The 22,746-nt window shown below is 46.1% G+C and overlaps 1 protein-coding gene across 1 annotated transcript in view; it reads right to left on the bottom strand.

Moving 5' to 3' along the window:
- LOC126531404 (cell adhesion molecule 3-like) overlaps positions 1–22,746 on the bottom strand; it is a 486,943-nt gene that overhangs the window by 396,966 nt on the left and 67,231 nt on the right. The window contains exon 2 of the mRNA XM_055071147.2: positions 10,064–10,103. The gene's annotated coding sequence lies outside the window, so the exon portion shown is untranslated. The remainder of the gene's footprint in view (positions 1–10,063; positions 10,104–22,746) is intronic.

Here is a 22,746-nt window from a genome sequence, read left to right on the forward strand (position 1 = left end):
CTCTTATTTATTTTTTTCATATGACTGTGAGCAATATTTCTCAAATTCTTATCATTTTTGCATATTTTCTTTTCATCATTCTGGCATGAATTAAGCGTACGAGTCGTTATGAGCTATGAATCACGCGGTTATAAACAGGTAAACACACTCGTAGGCTGACACAGTGGCACACCGATATCACCGGTTGTGCCATCATCTGCGCCAAGGGCAGCAGAACTGCCAGAAGCCGTGGCGCACCACATAAATCGCTTCAGTTCTGGCATCATCGTCGCATAAACCTCATCATCTATTTCTCTATAAGGTGCCGGCTGATTTACTCACTTGCCATCATCTTGTTACTTTTCTACTTGTGCACCACGAAGGCAGCTTCAGCTCCATGACTATCTCTGTCGAAGGAGTCCTGTCCGGAATCGTCGATCCCCTTGGGTCCCACCTCCACGGGCGGCTGTCGTTCGCGCACCACATGTTCTTGGTCGCTCTCCTTGCGGGAATGGGAGAGAGCAGGCGACTCTACCTGCTTTTTGCTACGGGCACCCGTCAGAACGCGATCGTGGAGCTATCCAGTAGCGCGCATGAGCAGCCAGCATAGGGAGCTAGCCTGGTTAGGAGCTTCCTGGCTCCTGGAATAACTTTGGCGATTCGGACGAAAGCTGCCTTGCTACTTTTATGTCCGCTGCATGAGGAGACAAGACCTTAGTGGACAGTACGCCGTATATACCGTCGCTGCAGCATGGCTGCAGTTCATTGTGGGCCAGCACCATCATGTTTACGGAGGAAGGGGCAAGAGTGTGGAATCACCGCTAGTTGCCACACTAGCGGACAGTGGAAGTATGGTCGTGGCCGTGGCCAAAGGGGAGGAAAGCTTAAGGCAAGGCTGGGTCCTGCAACCGGGATTTCGCCATGGCGAACTTTCCACAAGTTCTGAAACTAAGCTCCTGCGCCCTCATGTAATCGCCGTGCTGCGGCAATTATATGACAGTGTACCAGATTCAGTACTCTAACATTTCCAGGCTTGGGTGACGCCTGACACCAGCTAAAGCGCCGAGAACCAGTGGGCCTATACTAATGGAAATTAGGAAGGCCCACTAAGCTTCAACAAGACACTCCCTCATCAGAACAGGAATTGGCCTCCTTGATGCAGTATTCGGCAACTCCCTCTCCAATGACTAATTCAATTATCTCAGCATCCCAATAGCTGCGGAGCAGCTGATCAAGGTGTCGGACAGACCTGTAACGCAGCAGAGGGTGCTAAGAATCTCTGGACCTGGACAAGCCGACAATGGAAACTGATCCTTGCAACCTTTAACACCGAAACTTTTTCGAGTGAGGCTAACTTAACAGGACTCTTTGAGAAACTATCAGGCATTGTTTGGGATATCATTGGCCTTATTGAGGTTAGAAGAACTGGTGAAACTTATACAGTCCTGACTAACGGCCACGTCCTCTGCTATAGAGGACTCCCACATGGGAAGTTATACGGAGTTATACATAAGGACATAGCGGGTAACACTGACGAATTTGACAGCATTAATCAGACGGCAGCAGTAATCGTGCTAAAGCTTAATAAGAGGTATGGATTAAAGATGGTGCAAGCCTACGCTCCAACTTCGAATCATGAGGATGATGAAGTAGATCAGTTTTATGAAGATGTGGAATCAGCCATGAGAAAAGTGCAAACTCTATATACTGTAGTAATGCGATTTCGACATCAACGCAAAAATTGGGAAAAAGCAGGCTGGTGAACAAGCACTTGGCAACTACGATGTCGGTTCTAGAAACACTAGAGCAGAGATGTTGGCAAAATTCGCAGAAAGAAATAAGCTGCGAATAATGAACACTTTCTTGAGAAAGCGGAGCAATAAAAAGTGAACCTGGGAAAGCCCTAATGGTGAAAGAAGGAATGAAATCGATTTCATAGTTTCTGCTGAACACAGCATAGTGGCGGATCTAGAAGTGTTAGGAAGAAAAAAGTGCAGTGATCATCGGTTAGGGAGGTCTAGGATTCACCTGAATTTGAAGAGAGAAAAAGTAAAATTGGCCAAGAAGAAACAGGCCAACCTAGACGCAGTAAGGATAAAAGCGGACCAATTCAGGCTGGTACTTGCGAACAAATATCCAGTGTTATAACAGTCAGATGTAGAGGACAAAGAGGTAATGAATGAAACCTTGTAACTAGGCTGGCTTCAGAAGCAGCAATTGAAGTGGGAGGCAACGCACCAAGGGAACTAGTAGGCAAGCTCTCTGAAGCAATGAAAGACCTAAAAAAGAAACGACAACGAATGAAACAGTCCAACTCAAGAGATCAGACAGAATTCGCGCAATTGTCAAAACTGATCAACAAGGAGAAAATAAAAGACATTCAAAATTATAACGCAAGAAAGTCTGAGGAAACAGTAACAAATGGACGCAACATAAAATCAGTGACAAGAAAACTTCGCATAGAACAAGCCAAGATGTATGCACTGAAAGATAAGTAGGGTAATATCATCAGCAATTTCGAAGATATAGTAATATCAGCGGAAGAATTCTGTACTGACGTGTACAATACACAAATCAGCCAGGACACCTACACTGAAAGTAGTAATGAACAGGCTACAGAGGCGCCTTCTATCACTTGCGATGAACTCAGAAGGGCCTTACAAGATATGAAACGACGAAAGGCGGCAGGAGAAGATGGAGTAACAGTCAATTCAATCAAAGACGGAGGACACATCATGCTTGAAAAGCTTTCGGCCCTTTATATGAAATGTCTTACGACTTCAACGGTCCCGGAGAACTGAAATAATGCCAACATTATACCAAACCACAAGAAAGGAGACGTTAAAGGATTGAAAATTATAGGCCCATTAGCTTACTTCCAGTATTGTATAAAATATTCACCAAGATAATTTCAATAGAACAAGGGCAACACTTGACTTCTGGCTGGCTCGAGGAAGGCATACTGTACAATAAATCACATCCATGTAATCAATCAGGTAAGCGAGAAATCGGCAGAGTACAATCAGTCTCTCTACAAGGATTCCATAGATTACGAAACGGCATTTGATTCAGTACAGATACCAGTCATAGAGGCATCACGTAATCAAAAAGTACAGGACGCTTTCGTAAATATCTTGGAAAATATCTACAAAGATTTCACAGCTACCCTAATTCTCCACAAGAAAAGTAGGAGAGAGAGAGAGAGAGAAGGGAAGACAGAAAGGCAGGGAGGTTAACTAGACTGAGCCCAGTTTGCTACCCTACACGTGGGGAGGGGAATGGGGAGTGAAAGAGGGAGAGAGAGAACTTAGGTGTAGGATGTTTACAGTCTGGCACTCAAGTCTGTTTCCCTCAGGCAGCGAAAAAGCACTCGAACTGCTTTCTGGGCCAATGAACTATGAGGCCAGGCCCCCAAGATCTTCGCTTCCGTAAATGGCCTGTCATCCAGTCTATTTAAGGCACACTGGAGAGTCTCGCGTTGATTATCGAAGTGAGAACAGTGGCACAGAAGGTGACTGATGGTCTCTTCACACTTGCACTTAGCGCACATTGGTGAATCCGCCATTCCAATACGATAGCTGTAGGAGTTGGTGAATGCTACTCCTACCCACAGCCGACACAGCAGTGTTGCGTCACGTCGTGGAAGGTTCGCTGGTAATGTAAGTTTCAGTGATGGGTCGAGGCTGTGTAAACGACACTTAGAGTTCTGAGGTGTATGCCAGCAACCTAACGTGATTGTACGAGCGAGACTGCGAAGCTCTCTTGCAGCGTCGACTCTGGATAAAGGTATAAGGAGTGTCGGTGAGCCAGCCTGGGCACGTCGGGCAGCGTCATCGGCGAGGTGATTACCAACGATGCCACAATGTCCCGGCAGCCACTGAAATATGATGTTATGTCCTCTTTCAGAAGCGCAATGGCAGGTTTCGTGGATTTGTGACACCAGCTGTTCATAATTGCCACGTCGTAAACTTCTCAAGCTCTGGAGGGCTGCTTTCGAGTCACAAAATATTGCCCATTTGTTGGGCGGTTCTTTTTCAATGTATTCGACAGCAGCGCTAAGAGCGGCCAGTTCAGAGCCTGTAGATGTCGTTACGTGTGATGTCTTAAACTTGATGACGACCGATTGAGATGGTAGAACAACGGCGCCCGTAGAATTTTCCGAGACGGAACCATCCGTGTAAACATGAATTCGGTTAGAGTATGAACAATGCAGAAGTTCCAATGTGATCTGCTTGAGAGCCGCGGTGGTCAGGCTAGCTTTCTTCACTATTCCTGGAACAGCAAGGTACACAGGAGACTTCTTCAAGCACCACATAGGGGATGGCGTTCTTGGTGCGGGTGAGTGCCTCAAAGACAAAGAGTGCCGGTTAGCCGCAATTGATCTGGAGAACGCTGCCCTGGGTCTTTTCTCAGGCAATCGAGCGAGATGGTGGTCAGGGACTCTGGATATATGGCGAACATGCACCCGGAGCGCGTCGATATCTATATAGGTCCTTATTGGGTGGTCTCTCGCGGTGGCAATTGTTGCCACGGTTAAAGCATTTCGAGGTAGCCCCAGACATGTTCGAAGGGCTTGGCCTTGAATGCTCTGTAGGACATGGATGTTAGTTTTGTTAGCATTGGACAGCAGTGGTGTGCTGTATCGCAAGTATCCTAGGAAGAGCGTCCTGTATAGTTGAAGCATAGATGCCACGGATGTGCCCCACGTTTTACCGGCGAGAAACCTTAGTATATGGGAGATAGAAGTAAGCCTCTTCTTCAAATATGTGATGTGGGGGCTCCATGAAAGGTCTCTGTCTATAATAACGCCTAGGAATCGGTGAGTTTTTGCGTAGGAAATTGGTTGGTGGTCAATAGAAATGGGGTACCAGGTCATGGGCTTGTGGGTAAAGGCGACTAAGGCGCACTTCTCGGTCGAAATGCTGAGGCCTTGCGCACGCAGGTACGATGATGTTAGGGTCACTGCTTTTTGGAGCCGTGCACGCACCTGGAGACGTGTAACTGCCGAGGCCCATATGCATATGTCGTCAGCATATATGGAAAGGTTTACTGTATGTGGTAGAACGTCGGCAAGGCCAAGGATTGCAAGGTTGAACAAAGTGGGGCTAAGAACCCCACCCTGAGGGACGCCACGGTAAGTGTAATGGTCAGCAGTTCGGCCATCTGCACTGTGCACAAAGAAGGATCTTTTGAATAGATAGCTCCGAATCCACCGAAACATGCGTCCACCTATTCCATTATTTTCCAGGGCATCAAGGATGGCTTCATGAGTTACATTATCATAGGCGCTTTTCACGTCGAGGAATAGTGCAACCGATATACGCTTGTGGTGTTTTTCCTGTTGTACAGACGAGACTAGGTCGATGACGTTGTCAATAGAGGAACGGCCTCTTCTAAAACCAGCCATGGCATCGGGGTATACGTTGTGGCGCTCAAGATACCATCTAGGCGGGTGAGAATCATTCTTTCCATGACCTTCCCAACACAGCTGGACAGCGCAATGGGTCGGTAGGACGCTAGGTCAAGTGGCGGCTTTCCAGGCTTCAGGAGTGGTATCAAGCGGCTGGACTTCCACCGCTCAGGAACGACGCCATCATTCCATGACTGGTTACAACATTCCAGCAGTCTCCTTCGGCTATCTTCACCTAGGTGGCATAAAGCAGCGTAGGTGATGCCATCTGGTCCTGGCGACGATGAGCGCCTGCATGAGGCCAGAGCAGCGTCCAATTCCTCAAGTGAGAAGGACACATTCAATTCTGGGAAGCATGTCGCAGGAACTTCACCCAGAATTTCACTATTGATGGTGACCACACTGCCCGCAATCTTCACACAGAAATCTTCGGCTATATCGACCTGTGAGCGGCCTTGATGGAGGGCTAGGGCTGAGAATGGGTGTCGTTGCTGTGGAGACGAGCCAAGGCCGCGCACCGTCCTCCATATGATAGACAGAGGCTTGCTGGGGTCAAGTGATTCGCAGAACGCCTTCCACCGTTGTTCCTCCAACCTGTCCATACGACGTTGGATTTTCTTCTGTATACGTCGAGCAACTCTAAGGTCATGAATTGACTTCGTGCGCCTGTATCGCCTCTCGGCTCTTCTGCGAATCGTTCGAAGTCGCTCAAGTTCCATGTCAAAATCCGTACGTTTTTTCGCAGATGTAAATGTGTACTTAGACGATTCCAGTACACTTGTAATAAGGTTTTCAATGGTGCCGGTAAATCCTTCTTTGCATGCCTCTTCCACCTTTGTCTTATACGTTGACCACCTTATATATGCTTGTCGGGAAGTACAAGAGGAGAAGCTTCCAAATCCATTGATAATTAAGTAGGTGGGAATATGGTCACTACCATGTGTCTCGATGTCAGAGAACCATCGAACATTTTGACCAAGTTGCCGTGACACCAAGGTCAAGTCTAAGCAACTGCTATAGTTCGCACCACGCAAGTACGTTGGACTGCCATCGTTCATAATGCTAAGTTCATGGTCGGAAGCAAATTCCACAAGTTTCCGGCCCCTGGAATCTATTCTGGAGCTTCCCCAAGCCAAGTGATGAGCATTAAAATCTCCTGAGATAATCCAGGGTCCAGTAGTTGCCGTCAGGATGTCTCGCAATCGGTCGCCGTCGAACCGACTATATGGGGATATGTAGGCGCCGATAAGGGTGAAGGCCACTTTATTCTTTGTAATGCGGAGACACACGTATTGGTTTCCATCATGAGGCTGCACTGAGTGGGGGATGTAAGTCAGTTCTGTACGGATGTAAACAATTACTTTGCTGGGTTGCCCGCACGTTGACGCCATAAAGGCTTCGTATCCAGAGAGTCTTAGCGCTTTCGACACGTTCGGTTCACATATTACCACTACAGGAAATCGGTTCGTGAAAACGTATTGGCGGAAACATGAAATCCATGATTTAAGTCCTCTGGCATTCCACTGGAAAATTGTCGCGCTACGCACTTCATCACGGAGTGAAGGCAGGGGAAGAGCCATTGTGCTTATGCAAGATTTGCAAGCACTGGGCTCAGGGCATCCAACACTTGAACTGCGCTTCGAGCTGTTGGCGTATTCGAGTTGCCCACAAGCGTGCGAATCGCATTTATCAAAGACTTGAGCATTGTTACAATTCGGCGGTCATGCTCTGTCAGCTCATCTGGGTGAGGGGTGGAGCATTGTGGTGCCTTTCCTTGTTGGGGTTTTTCCACAGGGCTTATCCTTGGCAGTGGTGGCCATTCCTCATTCACGGCAGTCTTTTCAGATGTTCCGTTATCTATACACGGTTTGGAAACATTCTGCACTGAGGTTGGAGCAGATTCAACAGCAAGAGGCTGTGCGGCACGCGTATTCTTTGTGCGGAGAGCAGAATTCCTTGATGAGCGTCTGCGACGAGAACGACGTCGCCTGACGTCAGCAGCTGCTTCACGATGGGTCGACCGGTCTCTCACCATTTTCTTCAAGATGGAGAGTTCTCGCCTAACTCTAGGACAATCCTTTGATGAGGCATCGTGGGGCCCTTGACAGTTCGGACACTTATAAGTTTTTGCCTGGCAGTTGCCTGCAGAGTGTTGTGCTGTACAGCGGGAACATATAGCAGACTTTCCACAGACGGCGCTCACGTGGCCGAATTTCTGACAGTTTCTGCACTGAAGCGGCTTGGGAACAAAGGGCCGGACAGCATGTCGAAAATGACCTACCTTCACATGCGATGGAAGGCAGTCACCTTTAAAGACAATTTTCACGCATCTGGAAGTTCCGAGACGGGCCACCTGTAGTATGTGGGTCCCATGATTGGCAGGCTTTATCAAAAGTGGTAAATCCTCGCCTGAAATGGACGCCTGAAACGGACGTTCATGCCACCGAGAACAGTGACAGCTCGCAGAGAATCTAACGCCGACGCTTGGGCGACGTCTACCGCGACAATATTCTTCCGAGGGTTGACTCGTACGTCCTCAATGCCGTTTGGCAACAGTCTCTCGAGTTCTACCGATGCAACTTGCCTGTTGAGGAACCTCATGTTGTCGGAGGGTAGCACAGGTAAGAAAAGGATGGTGTACTTTGGCGGACTTTGCGGAGTCCTCATAGTAGATGTGTCCACAGAGGCCCCAAGCATCCGCCGCTTTGCTTTCTTACTCAGGACAGTCACGTAGTCGTCGTCGGAGCTGTCGTCGCTCTCGGTCGAGTCTATCAGGGTAGCCTCGCTGTCACTCGAGAGGCTGTTCCGCTTCCTTGAGGCTGCCGACGCGGGCGCCGCTACATCAGGTCGGAGTGCGGGTGGCTCCACTTCCATTCCCGTCGGGCAGGGAACAGTGTTCCCCGGAAGAAAGCGAGAATTACCACAAAATACTGGTGACGGAGAACAAACACTCAGCAATAGGATCACTTCGTCGTCGTCCACCGCAATCCGGTGAAAGAAAAGTAGGAAGATACCTATAAAGAAAGGGGCCAGCCAAGGAGGCACAATCTCTCCAATGCTATTCACTGCGCGTTTGGAAAAAGTATTCAGCTGTTAAATTTGGACAGCTTAGGGGTAAGGATTAACGGCGAATACTTCAGCAGCCTTGGGTTTGCAGATGACATTGTCCTGTTCAGCAACACTGGGGGTGAGTTACAAGTGAAACTAAGCTCCTGCACTCTCGTATGATCGCCATACGACGGATTTCGGAAGCAGCCCAGTGTCGGCTTGACCAAATATTAGCGTTCAGCGAAACGCACCAGAGTAGACTGCTAATGTGCGACTATACCGGGTGATAGTTCTTAAGCTTTATGAAATTTTAAAAAATGGCCTGTGGCAGATAGCATAATTCTTGTCCTTGAGATGGATTATTCCATGAGGCAGACATTACTAGCAGGAGAAATCGAAACATATATTAAACTAATCAACAAAAGTCACTAATTACCATCTTAATTAAAAGCTTTACGGGTGATATTGCAATTTATCAATTGCAACCAATGAGCTTGTAAGGCGTATCCACTTGAAATGAATTTCCAGGATGACACCAGTTTCGAGATAATATATTCCAAAGTGTGGAACGAAATACAGGGGTGTCTGGTTACTTTTGTACTTCAGTGCATGAAAGAGCGTTTTGTAAAAAAAAAAGGACGTGGAAGAAAAGTGTAGTTTAGAGCAAGTTTGATGGCGCATATCTCCAAACTGGCATCATTCTTGGAATTCATTCTAAGTGGATACGCCTTGCAAAGTCACCGGCTACAATTCGGTAATTCTAATGTGTGCCCTAAAGTAATTATTTCAAAAATAATTAGCGGATTTTTGTTAAACAGTCCGTTATGTGTATCAATTTCTCATAGAAGTAATGTCTGCCTCTCTGAATAATCCAGTTCAAGGACTACAGTTATGTTATCTGCAAGAGGCAATTTAAAAAAAAATCCCACAAAACTTAAAGATGACCACCCTGTAGACCCGCAGTAAGTACGGGAGGCAGGAAGCTAGACCAGGAGTGAGAGAGAAGTGATTCTTGTGGAAAAGGAGGAAAGGCTGGCACTATCTTCTGCAACCCATGCGGGAGCACGGCTCAGCGCTAGCAGGGTGGGGAAGATTGGATTAAAAGAAAGAGAGGGTAGGAGGGAGAAAGGTAGAGGGTCGTCCGAGCAGCATCAGAGCAGCCCGGCCGGGAGGGCCGGGCTGCTCTGATGCTGCTCGGACTTCCGTTTAAAATAAAGAAGAAAGTAAATATAGAAAGCGCCATGAAAAGAGACTCTCATGCCATTGCTTTGTAGTCTCAGGTATTTGAGTGGCAGTCGTTGGATACAACATGAGAGCAAGAGGCCTTTTGGATAGAGGGCTTTTCATGAAACAGCACTCCCACTCGGTTCATTTGCCACACCGGCCAGACAGTACAGGCCACAGCCCAGCTCTCCCCAAATTGGTGCTCTTTTAGTCCGAGATATTTCGTAAATGTGGCATAGCACACGAAAGCATGCTTCGGTAATATGATAACTTCTGTCGCGGCATTACGTAAAACTCCTCCGACGAGACTAGTATATCCACTTCGGGCTTTAGTTTCTCTGTATTCTTTTCCTTACGTTAGAAGTCTGCCGTCATTTGAACAGGAGAAAGTTGTGTTCTTACTCCTTTAGCGAAGCTCCCATACGCTTTCTTCTGCTTTGCCCTGCATTGAACAAAAAAGAAAACAAGGAATGACTGCTTGAGAACGCACACATTCCACACGAGTGTAAAATGACAGTTTCGTGCATTGCTGTAAATAGGGCAAACTATCGATTCACACTTAGTGTACTCCTCCAGCCAAAGCTATTTGATTTGTTTTTGCCACATCTGTGAACAGAAACTTTATGCACATATTCTGCATGGTTGCCGGATTTTCTTCAGAACACGGAAACAGCAATATCCACCGTTACCATTCCCAACTAAGAACAACGAATGTCTCGCTTTACTTTGCCTTTCAGAGCTGCACTCAGACCACCGGTTGCGAGAACAGCCTTTCCTCTGCCATCGTCTCTTCTTTCGTTTTTTCTTTCGACCATTCGAAATAAAGAAAACAAAAGAAGGCATAGAATGACTAGTCGAAGACGGGAAGGCTAATGGTTCGAGAAGGCTCCATCGCAACGAAAAGTGAAACCCCCAAACGCGCAAATTGGGCGAGCTGGCGAAGACTCGGAATCACTAAAAAGACGAATACGAGAATGAGAACGACATAAAATGTCGCACTCCTTGCGAATAAAAAAAATGAAGGCAATAAAAAAAGACAGTTCGCCCGTTAGAGAACGGACCATTTTGTTGCACTTCGTCTCAACAGAAAACGGTCTGAGTTCTTCCCCTGCCTTTAGAGTCGCAGCGTGCCTCACGTCTTCATTCGAATGTCTGGCGTTAGCGCGCTTAGCGCTTCGAAATTACACATTCATGGTCGAGTGACATCACGTGTCAGTAGTTTGTAAAATGCTTGCCTCTTCTCCTCGAATCCCTCTCACACTCCTCCGTCGGCAAAGCACGCGTCTTCTTTATTCTCAGCATGCTCAAGACCTTGTGGCATTGCCTGCGAAACAATGCCGTTCTTAGAGAAACAGCGAAAGCGAGGTGATAGTAACGGCGTCCGCGTTTGTTCTTGAGTTGTATCACCAAGTGGTACCGAACGGTAAATTATAGTGCAAGATAAATTTTCTATGAAAGACGTAGGTGGGAATGAAAAGAAGGGGAAGTGCGAAAGAAAATTTTTGGGGCTGCTATACAGCATCCTCGAGGTCTCCCAAGTTTGTACCTCTTCTGCATGCGTGAGGAGAAGAATATACCCAGAAGTGCATGTTGCTGGGCTAGTCTGTCCACATTGCTCAGTAAGTAATAAAAAATTACCGTCGCTTAGCGCAAACAAGTAAGGACGGAAGGGGACAACCCCCTTCGAGAACTCCCCTTGTCCCCTTCCATGCTTCTTTGTTTGCGCTAAGCGACCATGATTTTTCATGGTCTACTAAACATAGCATACCCGCCGGTACCCACGAAAACAGTTTCAGTTTGCGTCATGAGTGTCCTTTCGGTGCGAATGCTATACATTTATAGATTCTACCATCGCAAGAATATAGAAGCTCGCGGGCTTGTGCGATTTCTAACTGGCGCTTGAGCGTTTTGTGAGAGTATTGCCGCAGCTGCCTACTGGCAACCAAAAATGCTAAATTTCTTTTCCAAATGATGTTTTACTGCTCATATCTGAAAAGGAGTAAGGTAGCCCGTTCTCACTTTTACAGCTTTCTTTCTTATCATAGTACGCAATTATTTTACAGCGAAGCTGTTTCCCTCTGCCAGGGAAAAAAAAAAAGGGGGGGGGGGGGGGAGCTCGCGTGCTCCTATCTAAATACATGTAAAAGGAGAATTCGTTTGTCTCATTAACCACTGCACCACATTTGACGACGTTTGTTGCATTTAGACGAAAAACTTCAAAACCAGTGACTGTTTGTTTCAAATTTTCGTTTTAGGCCGCCAATGTTTTATTAAAAGCAGGCAAAAATCGCAAATTTTAGGAAGACGAAACTATCAAGTTTACGGCTCTGTATCTCAGCAATTAAATATGATATCACAATTCTGTGAATTCCATCTAATAATGCAACTGAAGCGGACAATAATGATACGTTACACATGAATCTAAAGAAAATTAAGTAATACGGAAATACAGCTTTCGCAGAACCCTTGTACAGACGTAACAAATTCACGTAAGTCATAAATTGACATATAGCAAGTGAGTGATCTAATGGATACCGTTTACAGAACCGCGATATCTGTTCTTGGTGCAGAGCTATTAATTTATGAACTTGGTGCGTCTATTTTCTTTTTTAAATTTGCGTATTCGTTAAAATTTTCTTTACAAAATTCAGGCCCTAAATTGTAATTCCGCTTCCAGGAGTGACTAGAATTTTAGCTTTCTCTCTCAAATGCCATAAATTTCATTAAAACCGGTTGAAAAAAGCATTTTTGTGTTTTACATGTATTTGAATAGGCGGCATCAGTGTTGGGTCCGAGCTAAAGCTTCCTCTTCAGTCCATATCCCGCCGCATGGGCAGGGATTCGTGGGTTGATGCCGGAGATAGTGCAATACCGGGCTCAACCGCGGTGGAAGTGAAGCAGGCTTCAGCCACTCTACCAACGTCCAAAAGTACGTGCAATATCTTGGGTCCATATATATATATATATATATATATATATATATATATATATATATATATATATCTTTTACGCTCAGGGCAAAGCATTACAGAGGGGAGTGGGCAATACATAATAACACTGAAAATACAAACAACAGCAGAGAACAATAAATTACCAAGGCATAGATAAGTTCGAATAAGTGATGAACACAATATATCATTCAATAGAAATGCTAACAGTAGTCCGAAACAATACAGTATATATATATATATATATATATATATATATATATAGACGAGAGGAAGGGGGTTTCACCGAGGGGCCCAATTTTTTATTAGTCATACCATAAGAAGTCCACAAACACTGACACCAGGGACAACTTTATAGGAAATTAAGCGCATCAATTAAGCATAATTATTAAGCACAATTAATTTCCCCTATATTAGCCTTTGTGTCAGTGTTTGTAGGCTTCTTACGATATGATTAATATATATATATATATATATATATATATATATATATATATATATATATATATATATATGCCTGTGCGCGTGTGTGCGTGTGTGTGTGTGCGCGCGCTTAGCGCGGCAAGTTCACCTTCCTGCGTTTTATTTGTTTTAAATCCTGTTTGACGAATAATGACAGGGGGAAAAGTGCGGCGATTATTGTCTTGTACAAGATTCGTTCAATAAACGGGAGAGTTTGCAGGCCAAAAACGGTCCTTCACATAGGTGGAGTCTTTAGTCCGGGACCCCGCTAGATGAGGGCACTACCCGCACCCGTTGGAGTAGAGCCGTTTGAGACTCCAGCTCCGAGCAATTGAGTAGGCCTGCCTATCATGCCAGCCTAGTGGGGGAAGGGTTAGGGGGAAGGGAAGGATTCATCTGACATGCCCACAGCATATGAAAGTTGTTGGAGACTTCCCACAGTTAGGGCATGCTCCTTCAACTTTCGGGTCATATTGTTTCACTATTGCTGGATACACGAGGGTGTTGGTCTGCAGGCGCCTCAAGGTTTGTTTATCGGCCTTACTCAGGCCCTTCGCAGGGACCGGAAAAAGCCGATGACCTTCGCAATAGTCTACGAGAATTTCCCGACTAGCAGTTCGGCCGCTGCTGATTGATTAGGGCCGCTCGTCTCCTCCTCGCTCGTACAGCGGCATCCAATCGGCAGCGGCCGAAATGGACAGTCCACTAGGTGGACTCTTAGAGAATACCCCCTCAGAAGCCATCATATACCTGCGGTGTTGGTGACACTATTTACGGGGAAAACGAAGCGGTGGCGAATGAACGGCTCCCTTATTTATTTTAGAACTAGAACAAAAGCAAAGCGGCGTCGGAGATGCACTGTACGTACCGTTGCCTGTGGACCGCACACTTTCAAACTTTCCACTGTTCGAAATGGTGCGACCGCGACGAAAACCGATTGAACTGAATGACCTCTTAGCTTTAGCCATGTCTGACGGACTGTTAGTGGACCCGATAGCACAACAACATTTTTGTGATTTGGTTCCGCGTGGTATTTGAGCCACGCAAAACACAAGAAGCCACGGACCATAATTAGCCAACGTAGCTGTCGACTGTGTCTGCAGTGTCCGGCATGGCCGTCACATGCCGTTACATTCGCGGCGCCGCTCCATAAAGGCGCCACCTGTCCAAGTTCATCCCGCGCCCTGTGCCTATACTCTAATCGCCTCTTACTCATCTCGACTGCTGACCAATTAATCATTCCATCATCTTTGAATCCCAACGCTTCTAGACGGTGGACACTTCCTACGGGTCTAGCTGTGTCAATACCTTGGCAGTGCATTAGGATGTGCCCAGTAATTTCCCAGCTTTTACTTCTTTCTTCTTTTTTTTTTTTTTTTTTTTTTTTTTTTTTTACAGCGAAGCTGTTAAGGGCTAGTCCCCCCAGCATCGTGTCCACGTGTAGACACAAAACTCCCCATACGTGGGCTGATGCCGAAGCTAGTGCAATCTCGGGCCGACCTGCGGTGGAGGTGGCGGTGGCGTTAAGCACTCCCCATACGTGGGCCGATCCTGAAGCTAGTGCACTACCGGGCCGACCCGCGGCGGAAGTGCAGTCCGCCATTAAGGGGCGCACATACACAGCTTCGCTGCTCATCTTTCTTCACAGAGTGGAGGGGCACTGAATTTTTTTGCACAGACATGCCCCATCCTTCGGCGCATATTTTCTCCGGTAAGCTTTAGCAATATTTGCTTCAGAAACGCCATCTGGCGGCCGAGATGAAGGCGTTGTCATCCAAGCGACAAACGCACCAGACGCGCTTTTTCTTCCGAACGTTTTATGGCGCTCATGTTGTGTCTCGAATAGCTGACCGGCAGTTTCGACACAGCAGGGGCAGAACAAGGGGTGTAGTCGTATCAGCCAAACGCTGCCTTATAGAAGAAACGACGGACGAAGAGAAGGTGATGCCGGAAAGAATAAGGCACCGAGGTGTACGAAAACGAGAAGGAAGTAGCAAGGCGCTTATGACAGTTTTCTAGAGACACTATGCCATTGTTCCATCGGGCGTTGAGTTTTCGCACCCTTTCTTTTCTGCGTTGGTTGCTTAAAATTTGAAATGTCTGAGTGAAAAAAGAAAGAAAGGCAAGAGTACATGTGCAGCAATCAGTGGGGATCCTAGCATCTCGGCGTGCAACTCGCGTCATCCTCGCAATCTTCAAGAGAAGGGATAACGGGGCGCCTCGTTGACCCGTCCACGCGACGCTTCATCCGTTTTTCTTTTTTGAATGTTTCAATCTTCGCAGTTATACTGCTCATAAGGAAATAGTGTTTTCACTTTTCTTTATTTCGCCAATGCGACATCTTTTATATCCGCCCAATTCTAGCTTGAGAAAGCTCAAGTAAAAGAAAGAAAAATGAAGGAAAGAAAAGACAGGAAGCGAACAAGAGAAAAGAAGTGGTTGTCTTATCAGAGGACATAATGAAAACGTTGAAGAGAAACATACAGCATGAAAGGAATCAGCTTAGAGCACACTGTCATATTTATCGCGTCACCGCTTCTTCTTGTTGCCAAATGTTGCTTCTCACTTTACCTCTTTCTCTTGCAAAAAAAAAATTACTGTGTCTGGTTTATTTTTCCAGCAATATGTCCAATATACTTAACTACATTATGTGAGAGCCAAGGTGAGCTTGTTGTTACAAGGCAGTGAGGGCTGCCACAGAATGTGTTTGGTGCAACATACATTAAACAATAGAATGCGCAAGGTGATGATAATATCGGAGTTTTCCTACATGTCACGTTAGGTAACCTTATCTTTTCGATAAATCAAAATGTGAGATATTCAAAGAAAAGCTGCATTCGGTGACTTAGTCTGAATAAATATATATAATGGCATGCGCAAGTCCTTCTTAAAGCCAGATTACACTTCCGCATCCATGAACAACATTATATTACGTTGAATTGAAACGCACACATGCACTCACACCCACCCACGCACACACACACACGCATAGCTGCGAACATGACACGGAAGCTTCTTTCTTGTCTTCAATTAGGCATTCAATGATTCCCCCAGTTCTACGTTACCATCTTATACCTTTCGACGCAGCTACATAAACTACTGCATCGCCATAATGTGGTTTCATTTACTCGGTTCACCTCTTCCCATTGGTTGAACTTCACCAACAGGCTATTCACAATGCTAGTTCTGCTCCACTATTATCCACTTCGTTCCCCACTGTTGCTAATATCTGTCTTTTGTCTAGCGTTTATTTCTGTAATAGAGGCATTATGTTTATTAAAATGTACAACCTCTTTCTTATTTCGGACATCTTCTTAGAACTGTTCTCTGTAATGCTAATTCTGCTCGCTTCGCCACGCATTAGAACTTGCTGTTGCCTAGTATCTGTACTAATTATAGCATACTCACTTTGATTTTTTCTAGGTAAGATTTTAAGATAGCTTGAACTCATAGATGAAATCTGTAACTTGCTTTTATTCTCTGAGAAAAAAATAAGCTGTATCTTTTAACGGTAAAAATTTACATACATGTATCGTCATTTGCTTCACTTACCTTAATAACATCTTTTTTGATGCCATCATTTGTCCATTTTTGTCAAATGTATAACCTGTCCTTAGTTTGCTTTGGTTTATTCTCGGTATTCCAATTGTATAGAATGTGCAACGCACGGCGATGAAACCTTGGAACATCGTTCTCTATTTACAGAAATTTGTGGTGTTTTTATATTTTAGGGACAAAACTAAATGACTGAACGCGGTCAGCAGTAAAGGATAACTAGGACGAGATAAGCAGAACAGAAAAAAACAAACTATTTGTGCAAGAGCATCGCTCGCAAAAGACAAATTTCCCGCACTGGGCGCTGCTTTGTATGCTAGCTGGGCGGCCGCGCAATCTAGCTTAATGCACGTGTCAGATACTAGATACCAGAGCACTTTTGCTAGCCTTCATAATCCTCTCAGCTCTCTTTGCCATCCCATGTTATGATTTTCAGCCCGAAGCGGAAGTAAATAGAGGAATAACTTTTACAGTGGAGCTGTTAGAACCTCGCTGCCATGGGTCTCTCTTGACGTCCGCAGCATCGCCGAACTGGAGTAGAGAGCTGGGAGAGAGCGAAAGCAGAATATAAGAATAACATCGCGCAGCATAGCGACGAGGCGAGGGCGGGTGGAGCCTGGCGAGGGGGGGGTGGGGGAAGGAGCGGCGCGGCGGGGAACAGGTGGTGTGACGTCATTGGTCTCCGAAAAAACCCACGCGGTCGCTTCGGCGGATTTCAAGAAGCTACAGGTACACAGCATCGGAGCTAGCGTGTATCAGAACTAAGGCACGGCGGCTGCCGCCCGTCACGTAGGTGCAGCGTCTGGCACACGACACCGATGTATATGCCGTCTCAACAAATCGCTTTTGTTGCGGCGGGCGCCTCAAATGGCACGCACGCCGTCCCAGCCGAAACCCCCCACAGAGGAAGACGGCATGGATTTTTCTAAAACCTTAACTTCCCCTAGCTACGCTGGTCTCTGGTGTTTGTGATAGCAGAGCCACGGATAACTTTTTGTTGCACATTTGAACACACCACTGCAGGCAGATTTCCTGACAAATTTCACTAGGCCACCGTTCCTGCAAAACATAGTAATCTTTAGTAGGCCCAAAGGCAACTAAATTTAGATTAATGCTTTTCGTGAACATGGCAAACCTACTCAGCCTTTGAGATCAAAGACAGGAAGGTCGGCATAATGGGATTCGGCAGTAAGAGTTGGGTTGAAAAGGCTCACCCCCAAACTACCTATTAAAGTTCATTGGAAAAAATTTATAATGGCATTCTTCTGGGCATTACCATCAATGTTGCCTTGAACCCAAGTATTGTGGCTGCATGTTGCGATGACCACATCATCAAAGCGCTGGTAGGGCCGCTGTTCTGCGCGCATGTCGTAGAACAGATGAAATTGGTCTATCGAGTATACGATAACTTTTCAAATGCACGTGCCTGTTTGTTCGCTAACTTATTTAGAAATTTCATTTCATTATACTTGGAGATTGGACACGTCACAGAAAGTTTTCTTTTTGCCGACATGGCTTGACCTGTGTGCAGTCAAACCTTGGAAGGTGAATGACAGCAATACAGTGCCACTCTCTGTACCATCCGTGTAGAATGAGTAGTAAAAATAAAAAAGTACGGACAGCGGGGCGAGCTGGAATGGTAACATGATTAAATAGTGTCAAATACGGACACAATGTGAAGAAACAAAGCTGGCTCACAACAAAAGGTAATTTAAGGAATCTGATGATGATGATGATTCACTGGCATCCCATTTAAAACGGGGCGGGGGAAAATCGTCACCTAGCCTGCTTGAGTTACCGAGGTATGCTATCAATTCCTTTTCTTCTAGCATTCTTGTATACATCTATTTAATGTTATCTATCTACCCTTGTGCTTCTGCCTATGCGTGTATGGATACGATCGTATCAGTTTCTTCCCTGCTTTTATTTCGATAGAAAATATATGGGCACACCAGGCGCATTTCTGCCGTCGGCGTCGCCGTGAAGTTCCGTATGAGTGAAAGTGTGCGAGGGTGAGCCGGCGAACATGGTTCAACCTCGCGTGCGCGAGTGAGGAACGCGGGCCGTGTGCGTGCCCTCTCCTGTGGCGCACGAGGCAAGGGAGTGAGCCGAGAGAGCAGGGGCGTCCTTCGCCGGTGGCTGCTACGGTGCCTCCATGTCCTCCTCGCCCGCCGTTTCGTACACAGTAGATACAACCACGGCGCCTACTACGGCGTTAACCAGGCGAATCGCACACGTCGTAGTAGACGCCTTTAGGCTGCTTCACATGGCACGATTGGGGCGAAAAAAATCGTTCTGCCGCACACGTCGCAGAGCAATTTTCGCTCACAGCTTTCACATGCGTTTGCGGCAGCGCGATATCCGTCGCAGCGATGCGCAATGTTGCCTCTTGCTCACAAAGTATCCATGCCTGCATCGTTAAATAAAAACAACATGGCAACTAGTCAAATATTTGAATTTTCCTATTTTTATTCGATAATAGAATAGGTACACCATTTTTAACGTTTTAAAAGGTTGAGACTTTACTACAGCTTGCAGATACGGTGAGTGAGGCGCTGCACAACACAGCAAGTATGAGCGTGCGGCTTGCGCGGCGTCGGTGGAGTAGTTCCGTTTATTACACTCTAGTTTTGTTGTTACTATGGAAGCCGCAACTTTTTTTCTTGGATGAGTATTTGCTTTTGCAGAAGAACAAACTACTGTTGAGTGTGCATGTATATAAGCAGCTGGCGCTATTTGTAGGGATGAATAGGTTGACGACGGCGGCAATCAAGTGGGTACGTGCCTTATCTTGAAGCGGCGTCCTTCTCCCGATCTGGATAGCGCGCGGCTTCTCCTTTCAAACGAATTGTGTAAGCGAAAGAAAAAAATGTATGAAGCTCCTAAGCCGCAAATGCTGGTGGGTACGCCCTAAACATAGCTAGAACTGACGCGCGACATTGCTCCGCAGAGCTACCAACGCGCGCTGAAACACACATTGCCCCTCCCACGTCGCGCCGATCGCTGCGACTGAGCGACGGTGCGACCAACTTGTTGGAATCCAGTCGCGGAGAGCCCACGACGTCGCGGCGGTCGCTGAGCGACGGAATTCGCTGTGTCGCTGACTGAAAATCGCGCCACGTGAAACGGCCTTTTGGCGGACGCCGTAGGAACGCGTTGCCAGCACTCGTATGCCTTGAAAGCGGTCTGCGAAGTTGCAAAAGTGCGCGCCCGCGCGGGTCTCATCTTCAAAGTGATCTGCGATGTTTGCAGAGTGCGCGTAGCACCGGTATCTTCGTATGCGATGTGCTTTCGACGTTTGGTTCGTGTTGAAGCGAGAGATGCATGAAGGTTCATTCGCTTGCTCCTGCCGCGATTCCTCCCTCCAGAATTTTCACTGTGAGTTTCCGCGCTCATCGAGCGAGATGTGTTCATGTGTACCTGTGCGTGCGTGACACCGTGCTGGTTAGTTTAGTTAAAACACGTTGACGGGCTAGTTGGTTTGAATCCATGATAGAATGTGTAAGCGCAACTGAGCAAGGACGTAGAAAGAAGCAGACACACAAAGACAGCGCTGTCGCTGTGTGTTTCTTTCTACGTCCTGGTTGAGTCACGCTCACATATTCTATCATTGTTAATTCAAGGTTAAAAGTTTATACGGTCGATAAAACTACTATCCTACTTCGTACAGCTATCTACTATTTTGCTATTGTAATCGGTGCTTCGCCTTTCGGGCGGAACTGCGACAATTTTTTTTTCACCAATACTCTAAACGTATCTTGCCTATCTCGAGTTCTGACCAGTTGATACTGCCGTCTACTTTAAATCCAGGCTTCTGGAAGGTGTATGTTACGTACAGGTCTCACTGGGTTAATCCCTTCACAATCCATTATAATGTGCTGTGTGGTCTCCGGAGTTTTGCTGCAGTTTACACTAGCCTCATCTAATTGTGAATATTTGCTCTGGTATGTTTTGGTCCTTAGGCAACCAGCTCGACCCGGAAATTGCAAGGCACTTACTTCTCTTTGTGTTACCCTACAGATTTTCCCTTCTGATGTCCTTTTCTTTTCATTCTTGCAAATCTCCGTGGTCTTTCTCGTTTCCATTCTTTGCATCTAATTCGCTGTCTCTGTTTCGCTCACTTTCTTTCTGATTACTCCTTGTTCTCTACCTACACTTTCAATTACCCTGTGCTTGGTTGCCAACTTTCTTGACCTCTTCCTCCATTCTGTGTTCACGCTTTTTAGGTACATGCGCACTTTAGCTGCCCACCTATCTTGATCTATGTTCCCGAGTCTTTCCTAAAACTAATTTTACTCTGCGCTTCTCTGACTTCAAACGAGGCCCAAACCATTTCTCTTTGAAGTGCCTCATTTGTGGTTTTCGCGTGGGCTCCCAAAGCCAACCGGCCCACCAATCTTTGCTAAACTTCCAACCCTGACAATATATCGGATTTTAAGCACAGAATGGCATTTGCGAACATCACCATGGATCCTTTCCAGATTTCACGCTCCACCTCATATTTATTGTGGCCCCAAAGTGCCTTATGTTTCATTATTGCTGCACTTCGCGTCTCTTTTATTTTCAGATTATCTTGGTGGGTGCTTGAGTCTTTCCTTCGTTGATATATACGATGAGGTACTCATGGCTGTGGGTATGACTTGCTGTTGACTCGACACCACGTAGTTACTCGTCTCTTCATTAAAGATCATAATTCCCAATTTCTCAGCGTTAAATTTAAGGCCTAGATTTTTCGTTGCGTTGCCACACGTATTTGTTCGTGTCTTTGAACCACTTGCATTGTCCGCTAGTAGTGTTATGTCGCCCGCATACACCAATGCGGAGACCTTTCGTTGCACCATTTGTCCAAATTACGCATGTGTGATAAATCAAATTCTAACTGACTATTTTCGAGTTGTCTTTCTATGGCCTTAACATAACGCATGAACAACAATGGAAAAATGGGGCATCCTTGCTTCAGTCCTTGAAGAATTTCCCCCACTTCGTTAAAATGTCTGTCTTCCCATACAATTTTTGCTGGGTTGTCGCTAGATAGCTCCCTCAGCAGCTCCATGAAATCATCTATGCCTTCGTTCTTGAGAATATCGCACAACTCCTTGTCCACGTGGTCGGAGGTTGCCTTAATATCTAGAAATGTTATCTGTAAATGTCCATTCTGAACTACTGAAAGCTCTATGTACTGAGTTAGAGCAAAAATTTATTCTGAGCGTCTGCCCGATTTCCGCCCATTTAGACAGCTCTAATTTTATGGCTTGCACTGCCATTCTATATAGCGCCGACGTTACTGTAACTGACCTGTACCAGCTCGTCCTCTCTTTAAAACCCTTGCATTCTTATATGAGCTATTTACCCAGTATGCAACTCTTTCTTTAAAGAAAGACCAATTTTCTTTTATTGTGTGACTAAAATCGTGGCAAAAAGTCAGTCATGAAATCAGCAATATTGTTATTGATGGTAGAGAAATTCCCGGTTTTATAATGTTTAGTAAATTAAGCCTGCTTTTTATGAGGCGCACAGGTCTGAATACTGCAGTGAATAAAGCAGTGACTACTAAGGCCAGGCATAAAAACAGCAGGAGCGAAACGTATTCTGGAATTGTGAAGAAGAGCGCAAGGAGTAGTACCAGCCAAATCGTCGATGCCAGGTGTGCGGCCCCTGATTGAGTCCGCAGGACCACCTGTGCTTGGCGCGAGTGTGAGTTGCTCAGGCTTCCACCTGTTCGTGCTCTGCATCGCTTGAGTGCTTGCTTACGCTTGACCCTACCTGCTAAACTGCTGAACAGACCCCTTGGCAAAGGCTGCAAAAATCTCACGGTTTGTGTGGCAGAAAATAGGAGCACAGCCGCACTTTTCGCAATGCTCCGCTAAGTACGAGTAGTGTGAGTTGGACAGGGCATACTTGTGTCTTCTTAAACTCACGTTTACGCTTTGGTATACACATGTTCACTTCACAAATACGAGGTGCACGTTAAAGGACCCCAGGTGGTCCAAATTTCCGGACGCCCCACTACAGCGTGCCTCATAATAAGAAAGTGGTTTTGGCACGTAAAACCCTATAATTTAATTTAATTTCCCAAATACGGTTAGTATCCTCTCACTGCGTCCAGGTTTTCTGTTGTTA

Source organism: Dermacentor andersoni, chromosome 5 (assembly GCF_023375885.2).
Source record: "Dermacentor andersoni chromosome 5, qqDerAnde1_hic_scaffold, whole genome shotgun sequence".
Taxonomy (NCBI): Eukaryota; Metazoa; Arthropoda; class Arachnida; order Ixodida; family Ixodidae; genus Dermacentor; species Dermacentor andersoni.